The sequence below is a fragment of the Terrapene carolina genome, unplaced genomic scaffold, assembly GCF_002925995.2.
Source record: "Terrapene carolina triunguis isolate 2854851 unplaced genomic scaffold, T_m_triunguis-2.0 Scaffold564, whole genome shotgun sequence".
NCBI lineage: Eukaryota > Metazoa > Chordata > Testudines > Emydidae > Terrapene > Terrapene triunguis.
The window spans coordinates 1-12176 of NW_020664915.1; the positions used below are offsets into that span (position 1 = coordinate 1).

At 49.0% G+C, this 12176-nt stretch overlaps 1 long non-coding RNA gene and 1 pseudogene across 2 annotated transcripts; one reads left to right on the forward strand and one right to left on the reverse strand.

Annotated features, from left to right (window-relative positions):
* Positions 1–4025: 4025 nt before the first annotated feature.
* Positions 4026–7242, forward strand: LOC112123482. Of its 2 annotated transcripts, XR_002909531.2 has the most exons (4): positions 4026–4857; positions 5973–6079; positions 6322–6482; positions 6570–7242. It is a non-coding gene; the product is annotated as an uncharacterized LOC112123482 (long non-coding RNA). The 2 variants fall into 2 exon arrangements; XR_002909530.2 differs by lacking the exon at positions 4026–4857 and having other exon boundaries at positions 5888–6079.
* Positions 7243–11924: 4682 nt separating this feature from the next.
* LOC113405117 overlaps positions 11925–12176 on the reverse strand; it is a 1251-nt pseudogene continuing 999 nt past the window's right edge.

Sequence of the window (12176 nt, forward strand, 5' to 3'; positions counted from 1 at the left end):
GGGCTGGGGGGGAGGAGCAGGAGTTAAGCTCGGGGTGAGGTGCTGGCAGAGGGTGACAGAGGGCAAAACCCGGCACAGGCGGGGCACAGGGTGTAACAGTTACCCCAGTGGGACTGAGACACCCGTGCTTGCAAAAATGGTGGGGGGCAAAGGGACCTTTTTTATTTCCCCTCTCACAGACAGCACCTCTCAGCATCGGCTTCCCAGAGCTGGGTTCTTAAAGGCACAAGTATCCCAATGCCTAGCCACTGCAGCTCCTCTTTGTCTGATCTAACCTACTGTGGCTATGTCTACACTACAACTTTCAAAGCGCTGCCGCGGGCAGGGCCAGCTTTAGGCCGATTCACCCAATTCTCCTCAATTGGGCCCCACGCCTAAGAGGGCCCCGCGCCCAATGGTGAGCTGGAGCCGGTTCCCAAGCTCCGGCAGCTCTCCACCCCGGCCCCAGCTCACCTCCCCCTCCTCCCCTGAACGCTCCGCCCCCCTTCTCCTCCCCTGCTTCCTGCTAATCAGATGTTCGGGGGGAAGCCTGGAAACAAGCAGGGCAGGTAAGCTGGGGCGGGGGGGTGCGAGGAGGGCTCCACGGAGGCGCGGCGCGGCCCAGTCCGGCTCCGGCCCAGCGGCTCCGGCCCAGCGGCATGGCTCCGGGTGGTGCGGCTCCGGCCGGGCGGTGCGGCCCCGGGCCCAGCCCGGCTCCAGTGGGGGTAAGCGGCATTGTAAGAGACCGGGGTGGGGAGGGAGGAGTTGGATAAGGCAGGGACAGGGAGTCCCGGGGACAGGGAGTGGGTGGGCGGGTTGGATTGGGCAGAGGTTTTGGGGGGGGCGGTCAGGGGATGCGGAAGGGGGGGTTCGGGTAGGCGTGGGAGTTCCGGGGGTCTGTCGGGGTGGTGGTGGATGGGGTCGGGGCAGTCGGGACAGGGAGCAGGGCGAGTTGGGTAGGGGGTGGGGTCCTGGGGGGCAGTTAGGGTGGGGGGTCTTGGGAAGGAGTGGTCAGGGGACAAGAAGCGGGGGGTGGGGGGTTGATGGGTTGCGGTTTCTGAGGGGGGCAGTCAGGGGCAGGACATGGGTGGGGGTCGGATGGGGCGGGGGATGTACTCACCGGGTGGTTCCCTACCGGGTCTTCGGTGGCGGGTCCTTCAGTGCCGCGGAAGACCCGGAGCGCCGCCGGGTGAGTCATCTCTGCCGGGGTCCCGTCGAATCGGGCCCCGCACTTCCTAAAGCCGGCCCTGGCCACAGGTGCCAGTGCTCCTGGTAATCCACCTCCACAACGGGATTAGCGCCAAGCACTGGGATCCAACCCTGTCCACACTAGCGCTTTAAAGCGCTCAAACTTGCTGCGCTCGAGGGGGGGGCTGATTTTTCACACCCCTGAGCCAGCAAGTTAGAGCACTTTAACTTGCCAGTGTAGATAATCCCTGAGACTTAATTCAGTGAAACATTTTACACATATCCCCTCATAAACAAAGAATCCCTTATCACTGTATCTGATTGCATAGAGTCTCCGAGCAGTTTCCTAAGTTGTCTTATCTGCTGCTGGGATGCCCTGAATTTCCTGAATTTTTAAATTTAATTTTTTCTTCTCATTTTAGAGGTGACTGAATTTCTGGCCTAGTGTCAAAACTTTGTTTTGAGTCAATCCACCAATGGGGATTGCATTTTTGCAACTGTTATTTTGCCTCTCAGTCCAGCCCTTAGTGTTTTTCCGCATGCCATTGTGAACAACTTGATTCTCAAATATTCAATAAAGGCAGGATACTATCTCCTATAACGTCTTTCTCCCTGGAAAAAAATCGATTGTAATTTTTGCAGAAAATTAGAACTGCCATCGTGGGTCAGACCAATAGTCCGCCTAATCTAGTATCCTGTCTTGTGACAGTGGCCAAGGCCAGGTGCTTCTAAGGGAATGATCAGACCAGGCAATGACTCAGTGAACCATCCCATTGTCCACTCCCATCATCTGGCAGTCAAAGCAGTGATGAGCTGCCAAAACCGTAACAACCGGTTCCCTCCTCACCCCACGAGGGGGTCATGGCCCCCCCCCCGGGCCCCCCCCCCCCTCCCCCCCCCCCCGTTCCTTGACGCCCCCCCCCCGCCCCAGGGACCCCTGCCCCATCCAACCACCCCTTCTCTCTATCCCGACTGCCCCTGGACCCCCTGCCCCTGACTGCCTTCCACCACCCCATCCAACCCCTGCTCCTTCCTGACTGCCCTCCTGGGACCCTTGCCCCTATTCAATCCCCCTGTTCCCTGCCCTCTGACTGCCCCAACCCCTATCCACCTCCCCACCACCCCCCGAACTCCCCTGCCCTCTCTCCAACACCCACTCCCTGCCTCCTTACCGCGCTGCCTGGAGTGGCTGGCGGCGCTACAGTCCGGCTGCGGACGGAGCCTGGAGCCTGGGGACGCGGGACCAGAGGACGCAGCGGGAGCCGGGCGGCCGGAGCTGGGGAGAGCCGCGGCCAAAGACGAGCGGCCAGGGAGGGCCGCGTCCGGAGCCGGGATGCGGGGCCGCCGCCACGCCCGGACCCACGCTGCCGGAGCCCAGCCGCGTCGCACCACAGCAGGAGCCGGGCGGACACGTCGCACCACAGCAGGAGCCGGGCGGCCGGAGCCACGGGGCCAGGCCGGCCCAGGGGGCTGCGGCCGGAGCCGGGGAGGGCAGCGGCCAAAGACAGGCGGCCGGGGAGGGCCGGAGCCAGGGATGCAGGGCCACCGCCGCGCCCAGCCCCGCGCTGCCGGAGCCTGGCCGCGTCACGCTGCAGCAGGAGCCGGGCGGCCGGAGCCAGGCGGCCGGGAACGCAGGGCAGGGCACGGCCGTGGCCGCAGCCGGGGAGGGCCGCGGCCAGAGCCACGGGGCTGGGCCGCCGCCACGGCCGGAGCCGGGCGGTCAGGGACGCAGGGCTGGGCAGAGCCGCGGCCAGAGACCGGCCTGGGTGCATGGCCCTCCTCGCTCCCCCTCCCCCAGCTCTGTCTTCCTGGGCCTGAGCGGGAAGCCTGCTTGCTTCTCAGCCTTCCCAGGCTTCCCGCGCGAACAGCTGATTCGCGGGAAGCAGGGAGGGAGGAGAAGCAGGGCGGAGCATTCATGGGAGGAGGTGGAGGCAGAGCTGAGGTGAGCTGGGGCCGCGGCAGGGAGCGCTTGTTAAATTTAAAGGCCCTTTTAGAACCAGTTGTCCCACGCTGGACAACCGGTTCTAAAAGGGCTTCTAAATTTAAAAAACCGGTTCCCGCGAACCGGTGCGAACCGGCTCCAGCTCACCACTGAGTCAAAGGACAGTTTAGGGACATGCAGAGCATGGGCCTGCACCCGATTATCTTGGCTAATAGCCAATCTACTTATCCTGAGGGACTGATCTAGCTCTTTGTTCATCCCATTCATGGTTTTGCCTTTCAAAATATAATCTACAATATAATATACAACCCCAAGATACTTTTACAACCACAAGAATTCTAAAATAATGAGTTATAGACCCTCGAGTCAAGACATTTTAATAAATAAATGATATATTTTTTTTATGTGCCTCTTTGTTCCTGAGCCTGTAGGGTGGGTGCAGTAAGTCCAGTTCCAATGCCTTGAGACTAAACACCTGAATGAATCTTAGTGTACCCTCATACTTTCCTGTTACTTCTCCCAAACATTTAATATACCTAAGGCCATATCTACACTTTAAGTGTAGTTAACTCAAGTTATGTCAGCATAGAGTCACTACGGTTACTATGTCAAGTATCAGGAGGTAGCCGTGTTAGTCTGTATCCACAGAAACAACAAGGAGTCCGGTGGCACCTTATCTGTTAGTCTTTAAGGTGCCACCGGACTTCTTCTTGTTTGTACGGTTACTATGTCACTTGTGTGCATGCCTCCTGGACTCCTTGTCTCAGCAGTCAGGGGACTCACCGGAAGCACTTGTATAGATTCAGAGTGAGGTGCACCATGAATAGATCCCACTGTATTTTGGGAAGCTTTGGTTTGGCAGTGTATGCTGGGTACCAAACAGGTCAGACAGGGTGGTTGTGGCCATGGGATCCAACTTCTTAGAATGCATTGTTAACTATCCACTAATTTTATATGTATCCCATACATATATGTATACATAATGTTTACACCTTTTTTTTCTAAACCCACAAACCTGCCTGGCCCACCTCACTGCCTGCCATCTCACACAGAATCATGGAGCTTGCATGGCTCTGCACTATTGTCATGAGCGTTTGCACCCAAAGATGCATGCTCCTTTACTATTTGCAGATCAGCAAACGTACATGTGGGGTGTGACATTATCCTCTATATTCTTTATGAAAATATGCTTATGATCTGGATATGACATAGCTAATATATACTTTATCCAAGATGGCTGATGTGGGGTATCATTGCAAAACTTAAGACCTATTGACTGTGTTTATCCAACCTCTATGCATGTAACGTTTGTATCTGAGGCTAGAAATATTGACCATGTCTCTGTATTTCACATGTGCTCTGTTGGATGAGGCCAGACAATGTTAGTGGCTTATTGAAGGAATGCACAAAGACATAAAGATTATCCCAGGAACTGTGTGCAATAGGAACCTCTGAACGATAGTGCTATACAATGGGGACTACTTGACCAAGATCAGATACTTCTCTACAGTGGGTGCTGTTTGACCCAGGTCACAGCACAAGACCCTTCCAGAAACTGGGGGGAAGAAAGAAAAGGTGGACAATGACAGCCTACAAGAACAACCGGAAACACTTGAGGTACAAAGACTGAACAGTGAGAAATGATTGTCCCAGCAATCTGGATGATGAGAAGACAGACACTTCAGCTCAGCTCAGCATACTGAGAATGAGAAGGATCTGACATTGTCAACCACTGAAGAATAATCCAGGTGTGTATAATATATCTTGTGTCCCCATTATGCAGACATAGGCCTTTATCTCACTGCTAATAAAACTAATGAAAACAACACAAGACAAGTTAAGTTTTAACAGTAAAGACAAAGGCTAAAGAAAATGTCTCAAAAATTAAATGAGAGAGCAATGAGGTGACACGTGAGTACCACAGTTCTGAGTGTAATTTTTGTGGTGATACACACACATAAGGAGCAAAGAGGTAACAGGGACAGAAGTGGAAGTCTGTATAAAGCACAATGGTAGATTTTCTGCCTATGAGCTTGCTTTCCAAAGGAATTAAGTATTTCATATACTATTTATAATGTTTTTCACTACTCTCAATGTTTTGTGTGCTTTCAATTTTTCTTTTTTTATTAATAGACTGTATGACCTACTATGCAGTGGAAAGGGACTAATAAAGATTTCTTTTTAAATGTTCAGACTTTCATTAAGGTTTTTTCATGCAATAGCTATGAAATTCCACTTGCAAAATGTTTTTTAAACAGTCCTGAAAATATAGGAATGTGAGGTTGGTTCTCTCTTCTCTAAAAATGTGTTTGGTATCAAGTGTTTGTCTAATGGGTATTTTGAGGATGGTGACTAAGCATCTTGTCATACAGCGAAAGTGTCACTTAAGATTTCTTGAGTAATAAACATGTACATAAAGGCTGTGACACTGACCCTAAACCATGGTGGATTTGATTTAAATCAAATTGATTTTAATCATGATTTAAATCATTAGTCAGGAAGACTCGATTTAATCATGGTTTTCTAGATAAAAGTGCATTCTTGTTGGTTGTTATAGCCTTAATACATATTCTTCACAACTCAGAGTTAGATATAAGTTTCATTTCTAGAAGATACACACTATACATTTTTAAACAGTGATTTATTAGAAAACTTTTAAGAGTAGGTGTACAGCTATATCAGAAAATGAATGTGTGACATTCTATACCTTGGGGGAGTGTACCCCATATTCCTCATTTTCATATAATTGTGATCTTACATATAAAGCATGCCATGTAAGGTATCGGGAGAGAGGGTTAGGGTTAGGGTTACACACCAAACCTGTCCAAAGGAAAGTTTATGGCATACGTTTTTTTCCTTTCAGCTTAACCTAGAGATGTGCAAAAAATTGGGAATACAATGTAGCTTCACCAACCCATACCATCCACAAAACAATGGACTAGCTGAAAACACAAACAAGTCCATCAAAAGGTAATTTTAGGGCAGAGAAAATTACAATATTAATAGAAAGGAGACTGCACTATGACAGAAGCTACAAATTGCTTCAAATGTTTAGTACATTGAAACTCAACTTGTCTTTTATTTCAAGTAAAAGGAATTATCCCACTGCACTAGGATGGCCTCTTTACGCCTTTTCGATTGCATACAATTTCTCTCAGTAAAGACAGTCCTTTCCCCTTCCCCCACAAATAATCCATCCCCATTTTTTACAGAGCATTGCGCAAGTTGGTTGATGACAGTGCGACTAATTGGGATGAATTTCTTGGTGACATATTTTCTTTGAGAACAAAACCAAACATGACAACCAAATTGTCATCGACTGCTGTACGGCTTTGAGGCAAGATTCCCAGACCAAGTCTCAGACAACTATACGGTAAGTGTCCTTCAGCTTTCAGGTGCATACGTTATTCTGCGATTGTTCTTTTTACAAACACAACTCCTTCTCCATTTGTTTCCAAAGCCAACAGATTTTGAGGAATCTGATGAAGAATACTACAAAGAGTACATCATGAAAATTGAAGGTGGACGTGATGCTGAAACTAAACTGGCTATTAGTAATATTTCAAAAGCACAAGAAAAGCAACAAATACAGTATGCCAAAACTAAGACTTGTAAACATGGGGAAATAACATTCAAGGTTGGTGACACTGTCATGTTACTGAATACGAGAAGGAAAACAAGAAAGAGAGGGCAGCTACAACCTACCTACGTCGGACCATACAAAACTGCCGCTGTAGAGGGCAAAAGAGTAAAATTAGAAAACAAGTTAGGGAAAGGTTTAGCAAAGTTGTACAGTATCTCCCAACTAAAAGTATTTAAAGAGCCTCCAAAATTAGGTGAGGAAAACATATCACAAAGAAACACGGAAAAGGAAAGTGCTGTGGATGACACTGTGAAAACCTCAGAGGTAGGAGAAATGGGAGGCAATGTATCTAACAAGCCTCACAACAGCCAAGTGGAGGTCACACACACGGAAGAGGAGGAGTGTGTAGTGTCAAGAGCTTCAAGCGGTCATCCAGGTGATTTTGATGACATGGTTACGGAGGCTGATGAAGACAGAGAATGGTTTCTCAAAGGTGTTGCTTACCACACAGTTGTTTTTAGAGAATTTGTTGACATACTTCCATTTATCAAGCATGTCAATAGTTTCCATGTAGGAATGGAATGTTTGTTTGCAAAAATCATTTCTCTATCTCTTTTGTACACTACACCACACAAAAGAGGTGGGAAGCACACCAACTTCTATCTAACACCTGGTGATAGATCCAGAGGGGTGAAAAGATCCGCTGCCGAAATCAGAATTGTAGCTGGCCTATTTACTCTTGAGTTAACAGGGCAGGGGAAAGTTGAGAGGACAAACTGGAGGCACACAAGGTGATGTAACTTGCCAAAGGTTACACAGCAAGTCAGTGGAAATCCTGGCTCTCATTTCCCTGGACTTTTCTTCAGAATCCCGAATTATACAATTTCTGGATTTCCCTGGTAAATTCTCAAAAGGCCTGATCAGTGTAATCTCTCTGGTGTATTCCTCCACTATATTTCCAGCAGCAGCAGCTATTATCTGGCAGGTTAATCAGCTGAAACTCTCATCTTTCGAAATGCCATCTTGTGTGTATTTCATTTTGTGCTGAGTGAGAGAAGCCAGATGAAGGTAGGGAGTATGATTGGGCTGGGCATGTGCAGTTTAGCAGAAAGCTCTTCTAACAAGAGAGAGATCTGTGTGATACTTGTTTACATCGCATTCTGTCAGCTGCAGTATTTAGCATTAGTTTCTTTTGCTCTTAATGAAAATAGCAGGGTAGGTTTGCTTATTGTGCTGGGCCAGGGGTTTTCAAACTGCGTTGTGGCTTGTAAGGGAAAGCCACTAGCTGGTCACGAGATACTGTTTACCTGATTTCAGAGTAGCAGCCGTGTTAGTCTGTATCCGCAAAAAGAACAGGAGTACTTGTGGCACCTTAGAGACTAACAAATTTATTAGAGCATAAGCTTTCGTGGGCTACAACCCACTTCTTCGGATGCGGCCCTTCGCAGCTCTCAAGAACTGCTAATGGTAAGGATTCACTATCTCTCTGCTACAGGTTGCAAATTGCTACACATATATAGCAGTGTTACAGGTAGCACATCCCTACAGATTGCAATTTCGTGTGTGTGTGTGTGAAAATGCTATCTGTAGGACTGGTCTATCTTGCCTTTAGTAAGGCTTTTGATACTGTCTCCCATGACCGTCTCATAAACAAACTATGGAAATGCAACCTAGATGGAGCTAAAATAAGATGGGTGCAAAACTAGTTGGAAAACAGTTCCGACAGTAGTTATCAGTGATTCACAGGCTGAAAGGGCTGAGTCAGGCTGAAAGGGCAGAACGAGTGGGGTTCTCCAGGGATCAGTTCTGGATAAGTTTCTATTCCAAATCTGAATCAATGATTGAGATCATGGCATACAGAGTACAATTATAAAGTTTGTGAATGATAACAAGCTGCACGCACACAAAATGGGAAATGACTGCGGAAAGGGATCTGGACCACAAGCTGAATACGAATATTCTGGAAAGGGATCTAGGCAAAAAAAACCAGAACATCACTCTGGGATATCCGCTCTGTTCTCCGCTGATTAGGCCTCATCTGGCATATTGTGTCCAGTTCTGGGCACCACATTTCAGGAAAGATGTGGACAAATTGGAGAGAGTCCAGAGAAGAGGGGGAAAAAAAAAGGTCTAGAAAACATGACCTATGAGGGAAGTAACATCTTTTTACAAAAGCTCTTTCTTACAATCTATACCTATAAATAACGCTACAGAAAGCACATTTCTACATGTAGCAATTTCACATATACTATAGTGCAAGAAACTGCTACCAGTAGGCATTTGCTACATCAGGTAGCAGTTTACTACACTAGCAGTTTCTTACAATCCATTATGTATCAGTAACTGCTACCGGTAGCACATTCCTATGCGGAGCAGTTTAATACACTACACCTGCAAGGGGCCCTGGCCAGGCTGGGGGCTCGGCCCTGGGAGAGGCTCCTGGGGAGCAGCGGGAAGGGCCCTGCTGGAGATTCCCCTCTCCCGGCTGCAGCCAGGGCTCCGGGCTCCCAGCACCAGCCGCCGGGGCTCGGGGATCTCGCCAGGAGCCTGGGAGCCAGAGTCACCGCAGCGGCTGCGAGTCACTTCCTGCTGCCAGGACTGACACCAGGGATCGCTCCCCCCAGAGCCGCCTCCCAGCTGCTCCTGGGTCCTAGCAATAAACCCATCACATTGCAGCCCCCTGCCCCAGACTCTGCCCCTGGGGACCCAGCTCCCTTGGGCTCAGGCAGCTTCTCCCAGTCCTCTGTAGAAACTTCTCCTATCAGCATTCAGTCTCGCTTGCAGCCTCCCTGCAGGACAAACCTGGGCTCGGGCAACTGGCTGATCAGCCCGTCTGTGGCAAACTTCTCTCCGCATTGGGCTGGCTAAGGCCTTGCTCTAACCTGCCTCCCTGGTCACAGGCTACCGGCACTGGTGCAAAAGTCTGGTTGTCTCAGCTGGCTGGGCCAGATTTGTAGGGGAGAGAGTAGAAAGGGGGAGGGAGGGTGGCATAATAGTTTAGACGCGTGGGAAGGAAACAGACGCATGAGGGGAAGGCTGACAGCAGAATTTCAAGTGTCACATCACAGGGGGAGTTCAGGATTTAGCCGAAGCAGTTGAGGATGTTGGCTGGTTCCCCTTCTCTGGTTTGCCCTGCTCAGCTTGCCTTTCAGGATCAGGATGATGAAAGCCCAACGGTGCCATGCTGGGTCCCAGGACACAGTCGGTGTGAGACATACCCCAGGGTACAATCTGGACTGTTGAACTGCTTAATTCTCTATCCCAGGGCATGTTTTACACTGCTGCTCTGTGTGAACAACAAACCCCTCCACGCTCTGCTCCCACACAGCCACCAGCCTTCACAGTCACTCCTGGCTGCACTGTACTGAGTGCGACTAGCCAGACACTCAGGAACGTACCAATTGACACAGCAACATCAGCCAGTTTTCTACTCCCAGCCTTGCAGCCCGGGAATGTGCATCTTGGACTGCTCAGTCTGTCATCCCCACAAAGGGGCCTGATTAGGTCACAGCCTTGTTCTCTCAAGTCAAATCCCCCAAACACTTCAATGAAAACACACAGTCCAGACAAAACACTAAACTGGAACAAGGGGGTTTTCAGGGATTACAAGGGAGAAAGATGTAAAAGGTCAGAATGGGTTAAAAAAATAAAATTAAAAATGCATTTTAAATCCTAAATTTTACCAAACTAAGGAAGATACAAAGCAAATAGGATTTCCCACCACACCCGCTGTTGCAGGCAGTTCACAGTTCTCAGTACCCAGGCTGAATTTCCTTCCAGCCTTGGTCTGTCCTCCCCAGTCCAAGGCCCCTGTTGCCTTTCAAGGCATATTGTTGACTTCTGTAAAGATGGGAGAGGAGAGGTAAAAATGGAGGCAATTCTCCCTTCTGCTTTTATACCACTCTCCTCTTTGAGGTTCACCCCCTAGCCGGGGGGCAGGCGACAATCAGTCTGTGGCCTAAGTGAGCGTCCAGCCGTCCTTACGGTGAATTGTAACTCTCCTGTTCCCAGCTCCACAGCTGGTGAATGGCCGGCTGAGCAATTACTGGCCACGTAGCACATAGCTGGTGTGCAGGTACCATTGTCTCCGAGGAGCTCGTCTGTGGGCGTTTTCCAGCTTTACAGCATGTAACAAACATACAGCAAACTCTCAGAGCTCCATGGACAGTGCTGATAGACACATTTCAACGGGACAATACTATTCAGCAGACGCTGACTTTTCCTATGATACCTCACAAGACATACTTTGGAGAAGATTTATCATTTTGTAAATGTGGTGCCCAAGTGGTTCTCAAATGTGTTTCATCAGCCCCCCCTCCGCCCCCATCCCTTCTTTATGTCTTTGGTCATTTACGCCCCCACCCTCACAAGCACATATATCGGAACCCAGCTCTAACGGCAGAGTAGTTGCTGGTGAGGCACCCAGCTCTGAAGGTCTCCAATAGCAGCACAGAAGTTAGGGTGGCCACGTGAAAAGTGATATTCACCAATATCACTGTTCACAGCAGACTTATCACCCCATTGACACCCTTACTTCTCCACCTTCAGGTGAAGAGCATGAACATCTATCCCCACCTCCCAGCTAGGCCTGTCATAGAATAGAATATCAGCGTGCAAAGGGACCTCAGAAAGTCATCTAGTCCAACCCACCGACAGATTTTTGACCCAGCTCCCTAAATGGCTCTCTCAAGGATTGAACTCACAACCCTGGGTTTAACAGACCAATGCTCAAACCACCAAGCTATCCCTCCTTTTTCACAAGTCCCAACCACCTGGAGCTAACAGCCAGTGCTCTTTAAAAAAAAACCAAACAACCCACAGAGGTCACACCTCTCTTGACACATTCCCGTGCCTCCCTTGGGAGGCCTGCCCCCCAGTTTGAGAATTCCTAGTTTTGTCACCCTTAGGATTGGTAGCCAACATGGTAACACCTACTCATTTCTATATCCGGGATCCTCAGAGAAAATGTCCGAGCAGGAGAGCGGAACAGATCCGATTAACACTAACCTTGCAAAACACATTTTGGTGATTTCAGCTATAAACATTCCCTCCATCCTTCAGCCCCTACCCCCAGTGATTTCAATGAGACTGAGCTAGAATTGGGCAGGTGGCAGGGGCGACGGGTATAATCTCTGAATTATTGATCCCTGAATTAACATAATACAGGAACCCTTGGGATAAATTGTTAACCTCTAACAAGATATAGCTAAACATAGACCACTACAGATACCCCCTTCTTCCAAGTCTTTAACAATACACGTTTACATTTCAAACTCTAGCTTATCTAAAATGGACACACTTTTAAAATCTCTCTCTAAAGGTTGAATCTGAGTCAATTACATGCAAACTGCTTTACCCTTTCTTGCCATGAAACACAGAAGTTTAGATCCTGTGTGGATTCTCCCATGTTTAATGAGGTGTGATCTCTGTGTGAAATTTTTCCCACAGTCCAAGCACTTATAGGGTCACTCTCCTGTGTGGATT